This window comes from Pleurodeles waltl, chromosome 7 (genome assembly GCF_031143425.1).
Source record: "Pleurodeles waltl isolate 20211129_DDA chromosome 7, aPleWal1.hap1.20221129, whole genome shotgun sequence".
NCBI lineage: Eukaryota > Metazoa > Chordata > Amphibia > Caudata > Salamandridae > Pleurodeles > Pleurodeles waltl.
In genome coordinates this window covers 57,912,712-57,924,198 of record NC_090446.1, presented here as the reverse complement: position 1 = coordinate 57,924,198, position 11,487 = coordinate 57,912,712, and the positions used below count along the sequence as shown (strand labels likewise).

Sequence of the window (11,487 nt, the reverse complement as noted above, 5' to 3'; positions counted from 1 at the left end):
AAGCAGAAAGTAGGGTATAGGGAGGGAGTAAAGTGGGGAAGTGATTGGGGTAAAAAAGGAGCGCAGGGTGTAGGAGGGAGAAAGGAGAGTATAGGGAGGGGGTAAAGAAGGGAAGGCGGTGGGCGGGGGTTAAAAAATAGTGGAAAGAGGGACCGCGGGACAGATGGGGTGGGGGCTGGTTTAAGCCGATGAAAGCAGGGTTCGAGGGTCAGAGAAAGACCTGGGGCACGAGGGAGTAAACGAGCAGGAGGGAGAGAACACGGAAGACAAGACAAACGGTACAAGAGGGGGGGATGATGTGTGCTGAAGGGACACAGGAGAGGGGCGGCCCAAGGGGGGGGGGGGGGGGGGGAGGGGGAGAGAATATGGCGGGTCTTCTCCTTTTGGGTCTTTTTGCGGCCGCAGTCCTTAGTGGGAGCCCAACAGCGCCTCGAAGACCGAGTGACATTTCTTCTGCTGCAGGACACGGGCGAACGAGGGGTGGCGAAAGCCCCCCGTAACCTGTGGTAAGAGGAGCAGGGATGCCCGCTCTGTCATTTTTACTTTAAAATAGCTCACGTATAGCTCCTAAAGGTCTATGTACACTGAAAAGAAAATGCTAGTTTTAAATAGTCTCCGTAAGTGTGACGAAAATAAATTAATTTCAGTAGAACGTTGCTGGACCCATGAATGTTGATACAGCTTGGTGCATGTTACAGGAAATAACAACATTTTAATTGATCTTGTGAATAACTGCTTGTATTTTAAAAATCCAGATATTTCTTAGCTATTTTGGAGAAACGTTTTCCTAGACTTTGGTATCACATACTGAGACCATCCACGTAAATAATGTGGTTGTCCTGGATGATTGAAGTATCTGTTCTTAGTTTCGGAAGCATAGCTGGGCCTTTACTATCTGGGAGCACGAGGTTCTCCATTCATGACGATGCACACTGCAGTAATGACATGTCCTGAACATGGGCCGAGCTGGCATCCTTGGAGTGGGCGCCCGTCAGCGGCACTTGGGGTACAACACGCCACTGCCCATCTTCCGGCGTTTGTTAGCACAGTGGGTACCCCTGAAGCGTGATGTTAGTGCCCCGGCAGCCTCTGAGCAGTGCCCAGGAGCCGAGGACTGACGATGCTCAGCCCGGCCCGTGCCCATCCTACGCTCCAGCCGCGCCCCACTTTCACCTGCTCTCCAGATCCCGAGCAGGAGCCGTGTATGTTCAGCAGTTGTGGGGTCCTCGGAGGGGGGGGGGGGGGGGGTGTGCGGCGCTCCACTGTGACCCTCTCCTCGGGGGCACTGCCCCGGGCCTCAGTAGTGCACCTGACGGGGTGTGAGGGTCCAAGGATGGTTCTTCAGTGGTACCCCCTCCTGCTGTCCCGTGCCCGGGGGCTGGGGACAGACAGAGGGTCTCCTCGGAGCGCTGCTCCATCGCTTCTACCTCGGGCCCACGAGCCTCCTGCACCAGTCCGCAGTGGGGTGACTGCACTGACTGCCTCTTCTGTTTACCTGCCTTTCCCCCGTCCTCAGTGCAGCCTGAGGCACCTCCCCCATGACTCACTCATCGTCCAAGGGACGCCCGCTGTCAGCACTGCTCGGGAGAAGCAAGGGTGTGGCTTAAAACATAAGCACGGCCTACTTGTCCGACCCGAACTTCTATAATTCTCTGTGACCTCTTGGGCCTGGCTCGGCAGCTCGTCAGGGTAATGTGTGATCAGCATAGAAAGAGCTCTCATGAGTATGACAGAGGGGCTTTGACTCCGCCCACTGGCTGGTGGACAGGGGTACATGTTATCTCCTAAGTGAAGTTGTGGCTTCCACAGAAAAAGTGCCCCCCACCCCCCCAGGCAGCGGTGAATATTTCCTTTGCTTGTCCAGTTATCGGAGGCAGCAGTGGTATGTGCCCAGAGAAAGGTCACTAACAACTGTCAAACTTACAAAGGGATCGATCATCTGAAAAAGCTTAAACTCGAAACAGGAGGCTCGTTATGGTGAAGAACCATAGGCCTGATGGGTTCACTGGGAAACGTTATGTCCCATGACATCAGATCTGCTTGTTATGAAAGGTTATGACAAAGCCAGACGGTATAGCTTATTTATTGTGAAACACATTTGTTAAAGCCAGTAAGATTTAAACAGCTGGATGCCATCACATAGTCCAGGATATAGACTAGTGTTTTGTCACATGTGATCTCACAGCTTACATCATTAGGGAAGGGGTTTGGTGTTGTCCACCCACTTTGACAAGCCTGGAGTAGAATTCCACTGTGATGATTCTTGTTAGGGCCCAGGGAGAGGGATTTGTATATTGTTTTGCCATCTGTTATTGTGTACATATGTGTAATGCTCTAACTACATGCCTGATGGCTGCCAGGTTACCCACACTGCAGTAAGCATGTGTTGGATATAATGTCAACTTGTCAAGTCAATGGTAAAAGCTAGATGCTTCATCAGTTCACCAGGAAAGTCAGATTCCTTAGGTGTGATCTACTCATAATGCTAATTTATGACAAAGCAAGTAGGCCTTACTTATTGTATAAAGATGTGTTAAAGGCAACAGGCTTTCAAGTGTGGATTGTTACTACACAGTGGTGCACCCTGCAGGCGGATATTCTATGACACAGAATCTCGCAGATTACCGCAGCAGCGAGGGTGGGGTGACCGACTCGAACAAACCATGGATCGAAGATTCGCACTGTGAGAATCCTTATTAGACTCTACCAGTAGGGGTGTTATTTTGTTTTGACAACTTGCTGTATTGTTCTTTATTCTTGTTAACGAGTGTGTTGTGATACTGGTTGCCATGTGAGGTATGAGTATTTCAGTGCCGAGCGTTCTGTGTGAGACAGTTGCTCGACTGAGAAACAGAGCAGACCTGTTTCCTGTATACTGAAGCTGGATTAATAAAGTATGTTCCTGCACGACTTCTCCAGATGCTCTTATTTGAGTAAAGCACCACTACACAACTGTAAATTTTTACATATTACTCATTTTATTACGTATACATGATGCTTGCCTTGCTGGAAGACGTATGACCAACACAGTAGCTCTACAATGGTTTGTTGACAACTAAATAATAAGGGTTATAGACCTGATTGTTTATAATACAAAGTTGCGATTAAGGCAGTAGGTCTGAAATAACAATATTGAAAAGCATGTGCTAAAAACAGTAGGCATTTAAGGGTGGATTGTTGTTACTCTGAATTAAAGTCTACACATGGGTATTTTGTTACATCAGATCTCACAGATTATCTTTGTAGCTAAGGATTTTAGTGTTGGTTGCCATTTCTGAAAGCCCTAGGGGTAGAAAACTTGCCCTGTAATAACTGCAGGTAGAATCTATTCAGAAGGTCTGACCGGCTTTATTGTCTGCAACAAACTTGTAATAAAAAGAATTAAATAAATCATAAGTACATAGATATCCATATAGATAGAAAGAGGGTCTTTGGGTCAGCTCTCTTCTGCCATTGGTCGGTCTGATTGTCATTAACACTGCTTCCACCCGTACCACCATAATGCATGGGGTAGTGGTCCAGTCCGCATCCGTCATTGGCTCTCTTGCCATGTAATTGACAGCATTCTCTGCTCCCCTGTGTACACCCCCTGAAAATAAGTGCGCTTCGGTGTCAGAGCTGGTTGGACAGTCCTTTAGTTTTCAGTTTTCTAATTTTAAAGTTTTCCTTTAATTTCTTTGCTTCTTCTCTTTTTATTTTATTGTTTCTTAAGAGGATTCTACAGCTCTCCAGGCAGTGCTAATGGGGCACCTGCTGCTCCTTTACTCTGCAGTGCGCTGCACCCCCACGTGGCCACTTCCACTAAACCTGGAGAGTAACATGGAATGTTGTTGTCTGTAGTGTATTATTGTTTTACCATTCCAAGATGGCCAATACACGGGTTCAACATGTGGCGGCCATGCTGGATCTTTAAAACAACCATAGGCTATGCACAATACCTCTGCAAGACGGGCACCAACTACTGTATTTAGTTTCATTATCGCAAGCATATACCCACTGGGTTTGGACTGCAGCACGTTTTCTTCTTTCTACTTGAAGTCTTTCAATTGATCTTGCATATGTTGTTGAGTTTGTGCATATCTTATTGTGGGTGTGTTGGAGGGTGAATGTAAGAATGAGTCAGTGGAGGGATGAATGGGTGCATGACTGCAACGATGAGTGACAGAGTGTAAGTTTGGTGACTTGAGTGCCTACACCCATCAGCAACATAAAAGGCACTTTCATTCATGTGCGAGGCCTATTGACATTTCATATGTTTGCTTGTTATTTTATGTACACAAAGTATTTGTGGTTAAATACGCCAGAACAATTACTTGTTAGCTGTAGCAGATAAATGAGTAACAATGATTTTGATGTTAATGATTGAAACTGACAAGGTTTCAATCCTGAAATTATCAGGCTGTAAATTAAACATGACTGAGGTCTGTGGACGGGGTGATGGTCTTCGGATTGGCTCTTACCCCTATCACTCCTGTTCTCCTCTTTTCACCACTTGCCTCTGCCATTTCTCGTCCCGTAAGCCACATGTGCCCCGTTTCTCCCACATCTTTCAGAATTCCTCCTTCTTAATCTCATGTCATCTCCTTCCTGTGTCTCACTGTGTTTTCACGCCGTCCTTCTGCGTTCACTTTCTTGCACCCCTCCCCCCCTTTAATATGACCTCTCTGCCTCTCTCTCCCTCCCTCTCTCACACACATACACACACGTTACCATCCTTGAGCCGACTATGTGGGTATACCATATGTGTGTCCCCAGAGAGAGCGTATGATTATTGGAATGCTCAAAATCCCACAGAGATAGTGTGTGAATAATGTGATGTTCAATTCCATAGGTATTTTCTTTATAGTGGCATGTTCAGGCATCCACAGAGTTACTGCATGATTTTAAGTTCTCATAGAGATGGAGCGTGAAGACCATCATGTTCAAGTCTCCACACACAAGCGCTCTGAAGATAAGGATGTTCAAGTGCAAACAGATAGTTTCTGATTATAGTGACGTTCAAGTCCCTGCGGAGACGGCATGTAAAGGTAATCATGTCCTAGTCCACACAAGTATAGTGTGTGATGAGAGTGGAGTTCAAGTCCCCACAAATATACTGTGCTTTTGCAGTGATAGTCATGTCCACATGGGGCTAGTGTATGATTAATTGGATATTCAAGGCCCCACAAATATTGTGCGCCATTACAGTGATTATTTAAGTCCCCACAAAGATAGTGTGTGATTATAGAGATGTTCAAGTCCCCACAGAGATAGTCAGTGTGTGGTTGTAGTGATGTTGAATTCCCACATGGATAGTGTGTGATTATAGAGATGCTCAACTCCCCACAAAGATCGTGTGTGATTATAATGATATTCAACTCCCTACAAGATAGTCTGTGATTATAGTGATGTTCATGTCCCTGCAAAGATAGTGTAAAATTATGATTTTCAAGTCCCTACAGGGATAGTGTATGACTATTGGAATGTTCCACTCCCCACTGAGGCAGTGTGTGGGTATAATGATGTTGATGTCTTTATATTGGCATGTTCAAGCCTCTACATAAATAGTGCATGATTAGAGGGATATTCAAGTCCCACAAAGATAGTGTTTGAAGGTGATCATGTTCAAATCCCCGGAGTGATAGTGTAGAAGTAATGTTATAGCTCACATTCAGTGCTTAGAGATAGAGGTTCAAGTCTGACTAGCGGCAGTGTATAGTTGTAGACATTTTGAACCACTCCACATAGTGTATGATTACTGTGGTGTACAAGTCCCAACAGATATACTTTGTGAATTAAGGCATGCTCAGTTCCTACAAAGAGTGTGTGGTGTGGATGATGATACCATACTCTAATTCCCCTTAGAGATAGCATATGGATATAGGAATGTTCCAGTTCCCACAGATGTGGCGTGGGAAGGCAAGGGACTACAAAAGACGTTTGTTATACTGTGATGTCCAAGGTCGCACAGACATAGCGTGTGGTGTTAGGGATGTTCAAATCCCCACAGAGAGCGAGAGAAGATAATTGTGTTCAAGTCACTAATGATGTGGTGTGTAAAGATAAAGTTCAAGTCTTCACGGAGATAGTGTGCAAACGTAATGATAACGTTCAAGCCCCGACAGAGATAATGTGTGAAGAAAAGACGATCAAGTCTAATCCAAGATAGTGTGTAATTATGCTATGTTCACGTTTCCTCATAGGTAGTGAGTGATTATACTGGTATTCAAGCCCCTACAGCGATAGTGTGTAATTATGGATATGTTCACGTTTCCTTATAGATAATGTCTGATTATACTGGTATTGAAGTCCCTACAGAGATAGTGTGTGGTTCTGCACATGATGTAGCGTCTGCGTAGATAAACTGTGAATAAAGGGGTGTCCGGTACCTACAGATGGAGCTCTCAGCCTCCTATTGGCTGTCTTCTGTGAGTGCATAGGATAAGCCTTCCTGTATGCAGGTTGACAGCAGTGCTTTGTATACCTTTATTAGAATAATTGCTGTGATTCTGGTGAGTACTTGTGCCGAGGGCTGCTGGACAAGTAAAGCCCTTTCCGTCAGCTCCTACCGGGCTCCCTCATGTGTGCCTCCCACCGCTCCGCATCACACTCCTCGCTATGCCCACCCCTCCCTCCTATTACCTCGCGCTCCTCCCTCCTTCCACTGTATGATCCTTGTTCTCATGCTCACCTTCCCTCCTTCCCCACTGTGTTCCTTGTTCTTCTCCACTCCCAGGGCCTTAACTTTAGGGGGGTAGTTTGGGGTGCTATGCTCCCCTAATAAATATATTTTCAGGTGAATAGTTGGGCACTTGTGCTTTCAGTCGGGTATGGTGAGGTGTCTGTTGGATTTCACCAGGAATTTTTCTTTATTTCACAAAATATTGTGTTTTCTATCCCTTAGTGACCCTAACAATCCACACTAGTCTCCCTTTCCACTGCCCCTTAGCCTCCTCCCACGCACCCTGCTTGTCGTATAATGTATTGTTACATTACATGCCAGTGTGATTGTTGGAAACTGTGGAACCCACAAGCCCCAATCCTACTGACCAAGCTATGCCCCCCCACCCCCACACACCCCCCCCAGCAGCCATCCTGATGGCTTCTCAAAACTGCTTCTATGACTCAGTATTTTTTGTTGTTTCATAGAAATTAAATAGGCACTATATTTAAGGCTCCTTTGTCTGAAATACCATCCTCTGTTTGTTTTCATCTCAAAACAAGGCTGGGTGGCAAGGGGGTTTGTTGTTGTCCTTTTCCCCATTCTGTGACTTAGAAAATAAGGAAAGCTTCCTTGCCATTTATCTTTAATTTGATAAAAAGACGAATCAGGACTGTATTAAATCTAAGGATGCCCTCAATATAGTCCTCCTTTTGGCTTTTCCCTGGTCTGGTTTTAACATGCTTATGCTGCAAGTGTTACCACATTAATCCATGGCCTATTTGTTTTTCCACTGCTTGCTTTAAGTTCTCAATGTCATAGGCTGAATGTGTTGGTTTCCAAGATGTCGTATTTTAGGGTACTGCATTTTGTACAAAAGTAAGAGTGAGAATGAATACCATTCCTCAGTCACCACTTAGACTACCTGCTTTGCTGGTCACTCAAAATCCTCATTGCATAATTATTTGCGATTATCTTTTTTTCTGAGCGAATTCTGAAATCTATTTCGCTTAGTCCTGGGTGGAGTTCCCAGAGTTCTTCTACGCGGAACTCCACGAAGTGCCGAAAAAACACAGTCACGCTACGTGCAGTTCCATGATTTTCTGCATGGGAGTTTCTCCTGTGCTGTAAAACCAGCATGAATGTGATCACGCGGAGCGCCAGAGGGCGCTCATTTGTTTTTGCCGCTTGAATAGATTTTCTACAGCTTCCTTAACGGGAGCAGCAACTTTCGTATTGCAAATGGTTGTGGCCTACAGCGACCGGTCGTGTTCAGAAATCTCGCTTCCCAATGTAACGATTTCCCTGCTTACCAACTTAACATTGGTGAGCGCGAGGAAAGAAAAAACTCCACTCTGTGTCACTTCTCAGAGTTTTTCGGAGCATGTTTAAACGCCGTGAACTCTGCCAGTGGAGCGGAATTATTCGTCCACCCCTAATTTCTCCAGACTGTTACTGTCTGGGAGGATTCAAGTTATGCTTTTATGCAAAAGTCATCTTGAGCCTGTTAAAGTATGCTGGATACACTGTTGCTTTATCCTGGTTTATATTTCCACAAAGCAGAAATACAGAAGTGCGTGGAGCTGCAATTGTTCCATCTGGCATGAATGTTAGTAAGAGTATTGGCTCTGCCGCCCATATTCATATCCTATTGGATGATGATTTATGATGATGATGATTCCATTGGATTCTGCTATGCATATTCACAGTTCATTAGATGATGGTGTAAGTTCTGGTTACCCTGGGTACCCATCTATACCTTCATTTCACTTCAGTTCAGGAGAGGTGTCTCTGACCCACTAAAGCTTGATGAAACTCTGTCTTCTTTGTAATACAAATATGCCTTCAGATTTGAATTATGTTAATAGTGATGTGTCCATAAACTTAAGGTGTCAAAAGCATATCTGATCTAAGTCTGTAAAGCGCCAAGGAATATTTGCATTTCTCAAGCGAATAAGAAGGTGGAAAAAATACATGTTCACAATCTTTAAGCCATGACTCCAGAAGCTGCCCTTGGAAATGCAGTTTCGATCCCTAATCATGAGTCGTTCCTCGAAAACTTTTCTGTATCCTTTGCAGTCTTTCTTTGAATCTAAAAGTATTACAAACGCTCTGAAAGGTTTTGCTTAAATTGGGTAATAAGATCCCTAATACAGCAATTATTGTCTGAGCATTAATAGATGTGGAAGTGTCTGGTGGGTAGTGTCTGCATGCAGTAGGAACACAGTACAGGTTATGGCCTAAAAGTTAATAATGCCCCCCACCCTCCACCCCCACTTCCCAAAAAGGAGCAGTGGCCCTCCAAAGTCCAGAGCAATGCAGAAAGTACCTTAGTATAGTTCTGTGTGCGCAGCAGCATGCATCCAGAACTCGGCGTTTCTTCGAGGGTCAAATATCGTTTTATGGCTTTAATGGCACAAGCTGCTCACCTACAACAACTGCCAAGTGAGTTACACGTTTTCACTGTGACACAAATCAGTTAACCAGGGTCTCCAAACATAAAGCATCTTAACAAACCCACCTTTTCCCTGACAACAGGAGCATCTGCTTGCTATGTTTAACTTTTCATGTCACAGGTTTTCACCAGTCACAACTTCCCAGTGGCACCGTGTCCGCTTTTATACATGCCACATGGAGATCAAATGCCACATGCCTGGTGGGATGATCCTGGGTACCCTGATGAATATGGAACATGTAATCTCCGTGAAGACTGAAGTCAGGGAACTTGAACTGTGCTCCCTTTCTCCATACTGAGCACAGTCTCCACAGTCTCCGGTGCCTTTCCCCAATATCTGGGATGCGACTGACCCCCCGTCTTGGTGATTAGCTCTCTGCCCGTGCCATCTGCTGTGCATGCAGTGGGTATGTTTGCATATTGAATACCCAACCACTATGTATGCCGGGAATGTGGGAATACTCGTTACTAATGTGCAGTCACTAGCATCAGCATGCAGACCAGAACCCCTGGAGTTTGGGGGAGTCCCACATTAAGTGTAGTAATGTGCCCCTTCCTCCGCGCTCTCTCCAGCACGCGTGATGGCATCTCGGGCACCATATGTAGGAGGGGTAAGGTAGCGGTGGACTGATAGTTTAGTATTAGCCACTCCTGCCTTAGTGCTTCCTGACAACTTCTGTGAGGTGTCTGTGAGCCGATGACCTAATTCAAGTCAGTGTGGGTTTGGGGCAACCCTTTGTGTCACTCTCCTTGGAGAGGAGCCATCTTTCAAGGAGTGTGAGCAGGACATAGGGCCAGCTCTACTAACATTACCAATAGCAATCACCAAATAGAGATTTTTTGTGAATCACTATTTGATAATTGTTCTTTGTAATGTACTACAATTCTATGTGGCTTATTTCCTAATTAGTGATTCATAATGGGTTGTAAATAGACCTACCTTATGATTATTAATGAGCAAGGTCGCAATTTTCAACCCGTTAGGGTTTGCTGCCATCACAGGAGTGGTGGCCTGATGCTGGCAGCAAACCACCATGTCTGTGATTGCTTTTAAATAAAGCAATCTTTGTTTCTTTAAAAAATCCAGCCCATTTTCTTTAAATGGGGTGTGTTTTTAAAAAACAAAACCTAAACATTTTGTGGGACTACTGCCTGCTCTTAAAAAATATATTTTTAAACATTCTCAAGGAGACCTCTTCATATTTGTGAATGGGTTACCAGCAACTTTAAGTTGGTGTTAAAGTGCGAATATTTTGTGCCTGCATTTAGGTCACAAGAATTAAGACATACCATTGAGATTCCCTATTTGATACTTAAAGAATGCCCTGAACGTACCACTTCCAAATAGTGATTCTGTTTTTGGTTGCAAACCCAAACTGTTATTCACTAGAAACGCAGTTTAGTGTCTGTACATTTGAAAAAGCATTTTTTGGGTCACAAACGGCCCAATTCTGCAAATCGGCAGTTTGCAACCATAAAACTGGCTTGTACATCTGGTCCTTAGTGTCTAATCCTGTGGTATCAAAACTATTTATTTTCCAGAAGATAAAGGGTCTGATTGTGAGTGTGGTGGTCATCCGACCACACACGTGGTGGCTGTCAGACAGCCGCGATGTGACGATCCGACCACCACATTAGGAGGTTGGCGGGCAGCGCCACCAACCTACTGCTGTCTCCACCGGGATCTTCGATCCTCATGGGCTGACGGTGGTGCAGGTCTGAATCAGCCAGGGCGGCGCTGAAGTCAGTGCACCCTGACGATTGTGACCTGGTTCTCCGCCAGTCTTTTCATGGCGGTTTGACTGCCATGAAAAGGCTGGAGGAGAACAGGTGCGGAGGGCCATGGGGGGGGCCTGCACTCCCACGCACTTGGCTTGGGCAGTGTAGGGGTCCCCATCACTCTCCCAGTTGTGAGGGTGCTGGTGCACCCTGTGGGCGGCTGCATTGCCGCCAGCTCGATTTCAAGCCGGCGACAATTCTGCTGCCATTTTTTGGCTGGGCTGCCAGACAGAAACCTTGGTTTCCGCTCGTTAGCCCAGCGGGAAAGTCTTAATGGGCGAAGTTGTTTTATTCAATCTATTTGACATCTAATCATAAACCGTGTTTTCTTGGGAGCAGAAGACTCTGTCAATGTGACTTTTTGAACGAAGAGCCGTCTAAACATGCAACACACTGTGCCTCTGTTAACATTAGTCTGGATACATATGCATTCTTTCTCATGTGCTTCGTTTTCTGAAGAACCAGATACTTGTATAAGTTTTAAGTTCATTCTCATTTCGTCACTACTATTTGCACATATCTTCTCAATATAAGCCTATTCATAAAGAAGCAAATTTCAGATTGATTTAGCAAATTTTGAAATTCCAATGCAGGTCAGTTAGATCGAAAGAAT

At 45.2% G+C, this 11,487-nt stretch overlaps 1 protein-coding gene across 4 annotated transcripts in view; it reads left to right on the top strand.

Moving 5' to 3' along the window:
- Positions 1-183: 183 nt before the first annotated feature.
- LOC138303619 (myb-related transcription factor, partner of profilin-like) overlaps positions 184-11,487 on the top strand; it is a 36,339-nt gene continuing 25,035 nt past the window's right edge. For 3 of the 4 annotated variants that reach the window (XR_011205429.1, XM_069242913.1, XM_069242912.1), the window contains exon 1: positions 374-506. The gene's annotated coding sequence lies outside the window, so the exon portion shown is untranslated. Of the gene's footprint in view, positions 279-373; positions 507-11,487 lie in introns of those variants that run through there. The other variant, XR_011205428.1, reaches the window with a different exon arrangement.